Raw genomic sequence first — 10,466 nt, 5'->3', positions numbered from 1 at the left:
GGGGGGCTTGCCGAGAGGCCCATGGCGCTGGCGGGAGCCGCAATCGCAGAATCATAGAAACAGAGAACGGGGCAGGTTGGAAGAGACCACAGGGGGTCATCCGGTCCCACCTCCCTGCTCAAGTAAGGTCATCGGAGAGCACATGGCACAGGACTGTGTCCAGACAGGTCTGGAATATCCCCAGTGAGGGAGACTCCACACCCTCTCTGGTGTCTGTTCCAGTGCTTGGTCACTGCACAGGAAAGAAATTCTTCCTTGTGTTCAGGTGGAACTTCCTGGACATCCATTTCTACCCGTGGTCTCTTGTCCCAGTGCTGGGTCCCAGGACGCAGAGTCTGATCCTTGTTCTGAGCCTTCCCTGCAGACAGGGACAGACAGGGATGAGGTCCCCTCTCAGCTGGGTCTCCTCAAGGCTGAACAGCCCCAGGTCCCTCAGCCTGTCCTTGTGAGAGAGCTGCTCCATGCCCTTCCTCATCTCTGCAGCCTCCGCGGGACCTGCTCCAGGAGCTCCAGGTCTCTCCTGTCCTGAGGAGCCCAGACCTGGACACAGCACTCCAGATGTGCCTCACTAGGGCTCAGCAGAGGGGTAGGATCACCTCCCTGACCACTGGGAATGCTCTTCCTGATGCATCCCAGGGTTGTGTTGGCCTTCTTGGCCACAAGGGAACACTGCTCGCTCAGACCCTCAGCACAAAGGTGGTAGTGGCCTTACACTTTTGTGACAAGAAAAGTTTCAGCGGGAACAGCACATGTAGGCTTGGACTTCCCACAGAGAATCGTAGCTCTATCAGTCTTGGAAGAGACCTTTAAGGTCATCAAGTCCAGCCATCAACATTGTTGCTGAGGCACACACCAAATGAAGGGGAAAAAGGAAACTTATTTTTATTGAGGCCATTATCACTCACTGACTCTTATTCTTCATAATTTACAAGCTGAAGTTAACATTGGAAAGAGACTGAGGGCAAAAATATGTCAGTAAGGAATAAAATGCACGAATAGGAATCACACCCATTTTGCAATTATAGAATAGAATCGTGAAGGTTGGAAGAGACCTTTAGGATCAAGTCCAACCATCAACCCAGCACTGCCATACTGCCATGGTAACTCCTAAACCACTAAACACGTCACCCAGTGCCACATCCAGATGCCTCTTGAACACCTCCAGAGATGGTGCCTCCATCACCTCCCTGGGCAAGATAGGAAGATAAGAGGGAGTCACAAACCAGACCTCCTGTTCCCTGCCTACTTGCCACACGGGGGATTTCCAGGGTTTGGCAGCTTGGATGTCTGGCCCGAAGGATCACTCCAAAATGTCCCAAGTGTGACTAATCTAAATTACCCAAAGCCCCTGATGCTACCAGCCCCACTGCCTGGGAGGCAGCAAGGTCAGGCATGGGATGGGTTCCGCACCAGGGCTATGGCCCAGGGATATGGCCCATGGCTGAGGAGTTGGCACATAGAATCCCAGCATGGTTTGGGTGGGAACAGACATTGAAGATCACTTCATTCTAACCCTCCTGACATGGGCAGGGACACCTTCCACTCAACCAGGTTGCTCTGAGCCCTGTGCAACCTGGCCTGGAATACTTCCAAGGATGGGGCAGCCACAGCTGCTCTGGGCAACCTGTGCCAGGGCCTCACCACCTCACAGGGAGGAATTTCTGCTCAACATCCCATCCAACCCTGCCCTCTGGCAGTGGGAAACCATTCTCCCTTGTCCTGTCACTCCATCCCTTTTAAACTGTCTCTCTCCATCTTTGCTGTAGGCTTCCCTCAGGTACTGCAAAGCCACAGTTAGGTCACATTGAAGCTTCTTTTCTCCAGGCTGAATGACCCCAATTCTCTCAGCCTTTCCTCTTAACAAAGCTGCTCCATCCTTCTGATCATCTTGGTAGCCTTGTCTGGACTCTCTCCAACAGCTCCATGTCCTTCCTGTGCTGGGGACTCTGGAGCTGGACATAGTGCTCCAGAGGGTCATCTCAGCACAGAGCCAGGACATGGGTACATCAGGCAGTAACCTTGCACCTGGGTACAACATTCTGTCACAGTTCAATTTTTACAATTTTCCTACTATTTATACCATATGGTCCCACCTCCCATGCTGACTTGGTGTTTTGTTTTGTGCTCCAACTTGTCTTTTTATGGCAGGAAAAATCCCACTGAGTTCAGTGTCCATTTGAGCACATGGGCCAGCCTGAAGAAGTGAAGCAGAGGACAATTTGGGATCAGATGAGCACAAGGTGGCTGGCTAATGCAAGCTGTGTTATTTGAGCCTGTAAGTGACCCTGAGGACAAAATGAAAGATCAGGTTTCTAAAATAAATCCCCCACATTTTTTCAGGTTGGAAAAAGAACTTTTTTAAGGAAATGATTTTCAGGGCCCCACATGTTCAAAGAGGACCCTTGCAAGGCTGCAGAATGGTTTTCCTGGTTTCAGTGTAACCAGGGCTGGGTGAGCTGTGGCCAAACCTCCCATGGAATCCTGTGCAGCACCTCAGGCAGGCACTGCAGCAGGGCCTGGGGCTTGGCTCCATCCCTCCAACCTCTCGGCTGCAGAGCAGGAGCAAACTGGTTCAGCGCTGGGCAAACTGGGGCTGCTCCTGCCTGCCTGGAGCCTGTCCTGTGATAAACCAGGCTGAGTTTGTACTCTGAGATTTTATCTCCTGGATCAATGCACAAATGCAGCTCTTAGAAGCTGCATCTCTCAGGGCACATTGTCCAGGACTCTCCCTGGACCCTTCACACTGTCTACGTGATTGGGAGCCTTATCCTTCTACTCCTGAGGCAGCATGCTCAGGGCATCCTGCACCTGATTGTGGCCTTCCAGTACCTGAAGGGGCCAACAAGAAAGATGGAGAGGGGCTTTGGACAAGGGCCTGGAGTGACAGGACAAAGGGGAATGGCTTCAATCTGCTAGAGCTCACCTCATTCCACCCCCTCTGCCATGGGCAGGGAGACCTTCCACTATCCCAGGTTGCTCTAAGCCCCATCCAGTGTGGCCTGGAACACTTCCAGGGATGGGGCAGCCACAGCTTCTCTGGGCCAGGGCCTCACCACCCTCACAGGAAAGAATTTCTTCCCAATATCCCATCTAACCCTGCCCTCTGTCAGTATAAATAAAGGCATCCCCTCTTGTCCTGTCACTCCAGGCCCCTGTCCAAAGTCCCTCTCCATCTTTCCAGTCCGTTCCCTTCAGGTACTGGGAGGTCACAATTAGAACACCCCTAAGCCTTCTCTTCTCCAGGTGAACAATCCCAGTTCCTGTATCCTTTCTTGATGAGCACAGTTCTCATCCAGGAGACCACAAAGTGCTCCCTGGAGGCATCACACTTGCACTGCATCAGACACAAGGAGAGGCAGCATCAACTCAGAGACTGTCTTGTTTAGTCTTGTCTGAGTACAAACCACTTCCAGAGCCATCCTGAAAGACCAGAGAGGTTCCCATGGGGCAGAACTGACTTCTAAGTCTTGGGCAGTAAGGAATAGGCAGCCCTGGGTATTTTCAAGAGAATCTGTTGGGTGTCCCTGGCAGTTTTATTTAACCTGCTTAATACCAGTATAAATTGCCAAGCAGAGCCACACCTAAGGGCAGCTGCATGAGGAAACCTGTGGTCCATCAGAACAACCTGCCCCATCACAAGGTCTCCGTTCTCCTTTTCTCGCTCCTCTTTAATATCTACCAGTCGAAGATGCAAAAAAAGTCACAATCTTTGCAGGCTTTTCCTTGATTTTCCGGGCTTTTCCTCTGAATTGGGAGATCTTTTTCTTCCCTCTGAATTTCTGCACTGTTGAAATAGATCTGTCCATTAGGACAGCCCATACAAGAGTTTCTCTCCCACACCTTCTCTTCTTGACTCTCAGAAGGCTCTTTCACAACTCTAGATTTGTCATCAGATTGTCCCACATAACATTTTTGAGGGCTTGACATTGCTGCTGATTGCTTTGCTCTATTTCTTACGAAATTCTAATGCAAACCTTTTGCTGCACACAGCAACGGGGTAATTTCCTTCTATTTACGGGGGACCCCCTAGTCAATCTCCCCTTAGTTTTGTTCCAAGAGATTTGTGATAAAATAAGCAGATTTCTCATAGAGGTCAACTTGTATTATCTTCTTTGCTTTTTATGGGTCAATAACTAGCCTACCATTTTATTAATATCACAGCATGGGAAAGGATTTGGTCCTCAGCGAAGGAGGGTAGACCAGAGACCCTGTGAACCCATTGAATAACCCCAGCCCTCAGCCACAATGCAGCCAAAATACCCAGGAGTGAAGCTGCTCTGCTCTCCAGAGGGAAAGTCGTGTAATCCCAGATGTGAATCCATTTTACATCCTTCGACTGCATCTGTCACCATACGAGCTCAGCATTTCACAGACCTTGTATGTGGTTATTCTCAAACCACTGATTTAGCACATCCAAGAGGAAAGCAAGGACCATCCCCCCTTAACAGATAGTCAGGGGAACAGAAGAGATTTCTTCAAGGTCATTTAAGACAACAATGGAGAGGTGGACCACGTGGAGCCTGCTTCCATCTTTCTTCATTAACGCTAACATCTTTAATTGTCCAGGGATATCCTGTGAGGCTTACTGAATCCAAGGTCTTCCCTTTGTGTGTGGATATTCTGCCCCTGTTTTCACGCACAGATGTCACACTGGACAGCCCTCTGTCTCTGAGCCAAACGTTGGCTTTTATGTCTTTGAGACATCACATTCTCCTGCTGCTCGGGATGAAAATCTGGGACCAAGGAAAGATGAGTGTACAGCTCAACAGCTGAATAATGAAACATCAAATTCTTTGCAGGTTTGGTGATTGTTTCAATCTAAATGTTGTGAATGTGGGAAATTAGCACTCGACAGCATCTGAAGGAAGAAACAAAGCATGAAGATACCTAAACAACCCTAATTTTGTCCTCTCTTCTTCCTGATCAGTAATTATCTTACCATGATTAAAATGTATTTGCTATCATCCCAGATTATCCTACTTAGATCTTGAATTGTTAGTCACAAAAGCCTCATCTTACCCTAATAATAACCTCTTTTCCCCCAAATATAGTCTGTATGCAAAACTTCAGGAATTTCAGCTGTGTAGAGATTTGTTAAGCCTTCATTATTCTCTTGCACAGATCACCCAGAAGAGAGAAAAAATTTTAAAATAGGCCGTAGTTCTTAGAGAAATTCCTTCCAATCCTTATAATTCGTAAAGTAACAGATTTCCTTTTAATTTTTCAAGAATAAGTGCTGCACGTTCTGGGCAGAAGTACCCTTTCACACTAACTAAAAGCTAACTCACATTTGGAAGGGAGAGAGCAAGCAGCCATACCCAGGCATCCATGCTGAGTGCCTTGGCCTCACTCCCCATCCCAAGAACCCAGCTCCGATCCCACCTGTGCAGATTGATCCAAGCTGTAACCTCAGAAACAGAGACATTAAAAGGACTGCCAAGCTAATTGCATCTGTGGCCAGTGTTCAGCTGGTGTTGCTGAATGTGGGCAAGAGGGAAATCAGTTCCCAGGCTGACCTTCCCCAGGAGATACCCTCAAATGTCAGTCCAGCATCCCAGAAACACTGCACAGCACTTGGAGTCAGTTTGCAGAGGCCACAACCAGGGTGTTAGGTCCTCAACCTCGATAGATCTCTGGAAGCTTTATCTCATGGCACCTTTTGGCATTTTCTTCCAGTGTATGATGAACCAAGCCCTGAGAAGAGCTCCTCGTGCTACTCATAAATTTTCAGACCTCAGTTTTAAGTCATGTCTTTCACTGACTGCTCTTCAGCCTTGCTTACTCCTTCCTTGTTTGAATGTCTACTTCTACCATGGGTCTTCCAAAATGGAAGGTTTTACCCTTTGGGCCAGGCTGTCCCATCACATGTGGCCTCAGACCTGGTCACCATGGGTTTGGCAGCTCCCTTCATCTCAACCAGGCTCCCACCATAGCAGCTACCCCCGAGTGCTTTGATTTACTGTCCTGTGCCAATGTTCCGTGAGCCACTGGTTCAGCTTGGCCTGTCCAGCCTGGCCATATCTGCCAGTTCAGTCTCGCTTCCTTATATTTGCAAATCCTTTCCCTCCCATGGGCTGGGTTTGCAAGCCTGAGTTTTGGCTAGATACATTCAGATTATATCTCAAAAGTGGGTGTAAATTAAAAACCTTTTGTGGGAACCAGGGGTTTTATTCCAACTGGGCCACCAAGTGAGCAACTCCCTTATTCAAGATCTTTTGCTCCTTAATTCTCAATGAAAAGCCTTTTTCTTTTTTTTTTTCTTTTTCTTTTTTTTTTTTTTTCTTTTGAAGTGCATTGTTGCATCACAAAAAATTCTTCAAGTCACAGGGCTGGCATGTGGGGAGCAGAACTGAATCTGCTTCTTAGCCCTGGTCAGAAAAGGCTCCAAAATGCCTTTGGATGTGTGCCAGGATGTGCCAGGATGGGTTCACAGATGGTTTAAGCCCCTCTAATTGTCCTTTTCTCTGATATATTTGGGTTCTTTTGAAGAGTTTGCAGACTGTCAGTTTAAAAGCCCTAAACTGGAAGGTTTCCCTCCCTCCCCCCGAGCCCAAGACAAGGGACAAGGTACTGTGAGAACTGAGGGGTCCCCATCCCACACCCCAGTGAACACAGCCATGATCTTCCTGCCTTCTGCATGGCCCTCTGATCTTGGGGCCTGGCTGTGCAGACAGTGAAGGGCTGGACAAATCCATGTACAGAATACCCTTGGTGTGAGCCACAGGCCATCTTTCAGGTGTGCTTAACAGGTCTCAAGTCCCACAGGCAATGATTTTGCAGCGCTGATATGAGCTCCCCATGTAGGCAGGTCCTTGTGTTTCTCCATGCTGTTTTCTTCCTCAGAGAGTAAACCCCAGCTAATCATCCTTCTGCCCTCTCTGTTCCTGCTGTACCAGCTCTGCAGATGGCAGATGGCCGCTTGCCACCGTGGGCTGGGTTGGAGTCCAAATCCGCTGGGGGTCTCGGGGTGCTCTAGCGCTGCACTACAATCACAGGGAGGGCTGGCAGGGAACATCTGGCTCCTGCGGCAGGGGCTGTTGTCTTCAGCCGTGGGAAATCTGTACCCACGTGTTCAGGGAAAGCAGCAAGAAAAAGAAAATACATGCTGGGTTGGAAAACATTGAGGGGGGAAAAAGGTGAAATAACCACTGCACTGCCTTGCAGGCGTCGCTCCCCCACCAAAATCTGCCGCTGCTCCCCAGCCGGCAGCGTTGCTAAGTGACAGCTGATTTACTACATCACTCACCACCCGGCAGGCAGCAGGAAAGCAGAAGAGCTACCAACAGGGCTGCCCAGACCTCATCCTCACCACGGCCAGGTGGTGCTGGCCAGACCTTGTCCCCACCATGGCCAGGAAGTGCATAACCCACGTGTGGGCAGGTGATCTTGACCTTTCAGTGGTGTTTAAGGTCAAACCCCCATGTGAAATGGAAGCAGGCAGAGAGATTCAGATGCATGGCAGGAGCTGTCAGGACCAGTGGGATGTGTTTGGCATCACCAGGCAGTGGGAGAACTTGGCCACAGGCAGTTTTGTCCATTTTTGCCTTCTGCAACAGCAGCATTTTATGCTCCTACAGCTGCAGATTGTATAAGCTACAGAAGGGAAAACATGCTCCCCTGCAAAATTTGCTATGCAAAATTAGCAGGGAATGGAGTTAGGATTAACAAAAAATGCAACTGTCTCACTTCAGCTTCAGCCTCTTCTATATAAAAGGAATCAGTGAAGAAACTTCTCATAAAGGGCACCCCCCCCAATATTTCATATCAGTGCAGTTGTACTATCCCCAAGGGAAGGGGGTAGGACACCATCCTTGCTCGGTACATGCAGGAGAGGAGCACTCTTTTCCCGGCTGACAAGACCTGTGGTTTTAAAGGCAGAGTTATGCTGAGCACACCACCAGTGGTAAACTGCAGAGACACTTCTTTTCCTAAGGTCACGAGTCTCTCCTTTTCAGGGTAAGCTTGGAGGAGCAGCACCGGAAAAATCCCAACACAACCCCAAAATCTAATCCCGTTGAATGGGATTATATGTCCATACAGATATAGTCAGAAGGTGGAACACTGTCCCCTTACTGACTTGATGGGTTTTCTTCATTTATTTATTACCCTTTCCCCATGCAGCCAATGAAAGGGATGAATGTGCCTCCCATGGCCTTTCTTGCAGCTGAGCCCAACAAGCAAAGGTGACACTGATGCTTTTAGGACACCTCATCCCCCCATCTTCCAGCAGTTCTGCCACATCTGTGCCACCTACTAGCCCACTGGCATGGGAGTTGAGAGCAAAACTCTAAGAACCTAAGAATTTTCTGTTTGCAGCAGCAAGCTCCCCACCTGACCTTCTGCTGGTAAGAAAACAAGATTCCTTGAAGGATTTTTGCCTGTAGACAGACATTTACACCCTTAACAACATTTGTTTTCTCCTACTTGAGAATATTTTCCTAGTATTTTTATTGTTATTTCTTTTCCTATGAGAACCTCTGGCCAATCTTGTAAATTGCTTTCTCCATTCCACACTGCATGCGCTATATGTGTGGAGTTTTTAATGGCTTGTTTAAATTCTGGCATCTCTGTCTGCTTCCTTACTTATCCCCAACCTGCAAAGCTTATTCAAAGGGGGCTATCAGCTCTCAAACTCTCCCTGGAAGTGTCCAAGGCCAGGTTGGATGGGGCTTGGAGCAAAGGTGTCCCTGTCCATGACACAGGGCTGGAATGAGGTGATCTTTCAGGTCTCTTCCAATCCAAACCATTTGATGATTCCATGATTCTGTGAAACACCAGTGGGTTTTGAGCCAGCTTGATCCCAAAAAGGATCACCCTGCTAATATATCCCACATCTCCCTGGGGATCAGGATGAAGTCGAAGTGGAAAAACAGGGAACAAGAGGCAGAACACACCAGCTGTCTCAGCATCTCTCTCCCTCAACACCAGCTTAGTCTGAATTAAAAATCAGGATAAAAATATAACCCCAGAGGTGTTACCACACCCCTGTGCAGTGAGAAACCCCCCCTTGTTATCAATGTGTGCTTCTGAGAGTGTGAGTGCAGCCAGGGCCTCCACAACAAAGATTTAACAAACAGATTCAGCATCATCTTGGGTTCATCCCCTTGTGGTCGTGCTCCTTCATGTCATTCAGGGTGATGAGTATCCCAGTACCTGGTTGAGCTGGGAGGGAAAAAGTTTCCAAGCAAAGGACTGGGAATAATTATTCTTAACAGGACAAGGAGAAGCACAGCCCACTGCTGTGCATAGGGCTAGAAGCCTCTGCGATGAGAAGGCAGAAATGAGTGTCTGGGGAGTGTCTTCTTAAGGAGGAGGAAGACAGATGAAGGTAGAAAGGGAGACCTGTTGGTGGCAAATAACTCACTGCTGAGAGGAAAATCTGTGTGTAGGAGCCAGAGATAAGGCCAGGACAGCCTTCGGGAAGCGGCTGAAGGCAGCTGCCTGCAGCTCTCCTTCAGTGGCTGTAAGCAGAGAGAGCTCTGCTGACCCTTGCTCAGGGCAAGGAGCTTCTTTAGTGGAGAACAGCAATGCTGCAGTCCTAAAAATGACAATTTTAGAGAATTAGACTGTTGGATAGTCTAGGACTAGTTTACCTTGCCGTAAAGACTGTTTTTTGGTGAATGCATAGCATCTATTTGATGTTGGTCTCTTTCGGGCAATGAAATGCATGTGTTGGGTGAGGCTGAAGCCCCCCAAGTTGTTTTCCCCATAGAAGCCCAGAAAAGGGTGCTGCAGCAATGTTGTGCTGGGACTGGAGCAGCTGGGAGGCCTATGCAGGTCCCAGGCTGGGAAGACCTGAGCAGGACAGGGGGAACACACATAGCTGCTCATGAGCCCCGAGTTGTGCAGATCACAGAATCAGTTAGGCTGGAAAAGACCTCTGAGGTCATCAAGTTCAATCTATGACTGATAACCACCTCATCAACTACGTTATGGCACTAAGTGCCACGTCCAGTCTTTCGTTAAACACCTCCTGTGGTACTGTGACTCCACTGCCTCTCTGGGCAGCCCATTCCAGTGTCTGATCACCCTTTCTGTGAAGAAATTCCTCCTGATGTCTGTCAGCCTAAGACTTTGTCTCCTTGTCTTGTTGCTGGTTGCCTGGGAGAAAATACTGACCCCCCACACACCTGCTTTCACCCTCCTTTCAGGGAGTTGTAGGGTGTGATAAGGTCACCTTTCAGCCTCCTCATCTGCAAGCTAAACCTCTTATTACATCTCCTCAGTCCTGGAGATGCCAGTGTGTCCCTGCTGCACCTCTGTGTGTATGTGTGTGTGTGTGTGTGTATAGAGCGGATGCGGATGTGTGCCCATCTGTGTGTGTGTGCGTGGGCACATCTGTGCCGGGGCGTGTGCCCATCTGTGCCGGGGCGTGTGCCCCTCTCCCTGCCGCGGGGATGGATGTGTGCCCATGGGGTGTGCACATGAGTGTACACGCACACAAGCGCGTGTACGACCCCGCGGGG

At 49.0% G+C, this 10,466-nt stretch overlaps 1 long non-coding RNA gene across 1 annotated transcript in view; it reads right to left on the bottom strand.

Moving 5' to 3' along the window:
* Positions 1-3,156: 3,156 nt before the first annotated feature.
* The window catches only part of LOC108447199, an 18,900-nt gene continuing 11,590 nt past the window's right edge, over positions 3,157-10,466 (bottom strand). Inside the window, exon 3 of the long non-coding RNA XR_001862617.1 lies at positions 3,157-7,058. This is a non-coding gene — a long non-coding RNA (uncharacterized LOC108447199). The remainder of the gene's footprint in view (positions 7,059-10,466) is intronic.

Source organism: Corvus brachyrhynchos, unplaced genomic scaffold (assembly GCF_000691975.1).
Source record: "Corvus brachyrhynchos isolate BGI_N302 unplaced genomic scaffold, ASM69197v1 scaffold155, whole genome shotgun sequence".
In the NCBI taxonomy this organism is placed as follows: Eukaryota; Metazoa; Chordata; class Aves; order Passeriformes; family Corvidae; genus Corvus; species Corvus brachyrhynchos.
Note: the sequence above shows the minus strand (reverse complement) of the source record. Positions and strands in the feature narration are given on the sequence as shown.